A 2,501-nucleotide genomic window follows, 5' to 3' on the forward strand; every position below is an offset into this window, starting at 1 on the left:
ATGTTAGCTAACTTAGCATCAACTTAATGAATATGTTTGTCTTGATACAAGGAATAATGTTAGCTAACTTAGCATCAACTTAATGAATATGTTTGTCTTCATACAAGGAATAACGTTAGCTAACTTAGCATCAACTTAATGAATATGTTTGTCTTGATACAAGGAATAATGTTAGCTAACTTAGCATCAACTTAATGAATATGTTTGTCTTGATACAAGGAATAATGTTAGCTAACTTAGCATCAACTTAATGAATATGTTTGTCTTGATACAAGGAATAATGTTAGCTAGCTTAGCATCAACTTAATGAATATGTTTGTCTTGATACAAGGAATAATGTTAGCTAACTTAGCATCAACTTAATGAATATGTTTGTCTTCATAGAAGGAATAATGTTAGCTAACTTAGCATCAACTTAATGAATATGTTTGTCTTGATACAAGGAATAATGTTAGCTAACTTAGCATCAACTTAATGAATATGTTTGTCTTGATACAAGGAATAATGTTAGCTAACTTAGCATCAACTTAATGAATATGTTTGTCTTGATACAAGGAATAATGTTAGCTAACTTAGCATCAACTTAATGAATATGTTTGTCTTGATACAAGGAATAATGTTAGCTAACTTAGCATCAACTTAATGAATATGTTTGTCTTCATAGAAGGAATAATGTTAGCTAACTTAGCATCAACTTAATGAATATGTTTGTCTTGATACAAGGAATAATGTTAGCTAACTTAGCATCAACTTAATGAATATGTTTGTCTTCATAGAAGGAATAATGTTAGCTAACTTAGCATCAACTTAATGAATATGTTTGTCTTGATACAAGGAAGAACGTTAGCTAACTTAGCATCAACTTAATGAATATGTTTGTCTTCATACAAGGAATAAGGTTAGCTAACTTAGCATCAACTTAATGAATATGTTTGTCTTGATACAAGGAATAATGTTAGCTAGCTTAGCATCAACTTAATGAATATGTTTGTCTTGATACAAGGAATAATGTTAGCTAACTTAGCATCAACTTAATGAATATGTTTGTCTTCATAGAAGGAATAATGTTAGCTAACTTAGCATCAACTTAATGAATATGTTTGTCTTGATACAAGGAATAATGTTAGCTAACTTAGCATCAACTTAATGAATATGTTTGTCTTGATACAAGGAATAATGTTAGCTAACTTAGCATCAACTTAATGAATATGTTTGTCTTGATACAAGGAATAATGTTAGCTAACTTAGCATCAACTTAATGAATATGTTTGTCTTGATACAAGGAATAATGTTAGCTAACTTAGCATCAACTTAATGAATATGTTTGTCTTCATAGAAGGAATAATGTTAGCTAACTTAGCATCAACTTAATGAATATGTTTGTCTTGATACAAGGAATAATGTTAGCTAACTTAGCATCAACTTAATGAATATGTTTGTCTTGATACAAGGAATAATGTTAGCTAACTTAGCATCAACTTAATGAATATGTTTGTCTTGATACAAGGAATAATGTTAGCTAACTTAGCATCAACTTAATGAATATGTTTGTCTTGATACAAGGAATAATGTTAGCTAACTTAGCATCAACTTAATGAATATGTTTGTCTTGATACAAGGAATAATGTTAGCTAACTTAGCATCAACTTAATAAATATGTTTGTCTTGATACAAGGAATAATGTTAGCTAACTTAGCATCAACTTAATGAATATGTTTGTCTTGATACAAGGAATAATGTTAGCTAACTTAGCATCAACTTAATGAATATGTTTGTCTTGATACAAGGAATAATGTTAGCTAACTTAGCATCAACTTAATGAATATGTTTGTCTTCATACAAGGAATAACGTTAGCTAACTTAGCATCAACTTAATGAATATGTTTGTCTTGATACAAGGAATAATGTTAGCTAACTTAGCATCAACTTAATGAATATGTTTGTCTTGATACAAGGAATAATGTTAGCTAACTTAGCATCAACTTAATGAATATGTTTGTCTTGATACAAGGAATAATGTTAGCTAGCTTAGCATCAACTTAATGAATATGTTTGTCTTGATACAAGGAATAATGTTAGCTAACTTAGCATCAACTTAATGAATATGTTTGTCTTCATAGAAGGAATAATGTTAGCTAACTTAGCATCAACTTAATGAATATGTTTGTCTTGATACAAGGAATAATGTTAGCTAACTTAGCATCAACTTAATGAATATGTTTGTCTTGATACAAGGAATAATGTTAGCTAACTTAGCATCAACTTAATGAATATGTTTGTCTTGATACAAGGAATAATGTTAGCTAACTTAGCATCAACTTAATGAATATGTTTGTCTTGATACAAGGAATAATGTTTAGCTAACTTAGCATCAACTTAATGAATTATGTTTGTCTTCATAGAAGGAATAATGTTAGCTAACTTAGCATCAACTTAATGAATATGTTTGTCTTGATACAAGGAATAATGTTAGCTAACTTAGCATCAACTTAATGACATAT

The sequence above is a fragment of the Nerophis ophidion genome, linkage group LG04, assembly GCF_033978795.1.
Source record: "Nerophis ophidion isolate RoL-2023_Sa linkage group LG04, RoL_Noph_v1.0, whole genome shotgun sequence".
Classification (NCBI taxonomy): domain Eukaryota; kingdom Metazoa; phylum Chordata; class Actinopteri; order Syngnathiformes; family Syngnathidae; genus Nerophis; species Nerophis ophidion.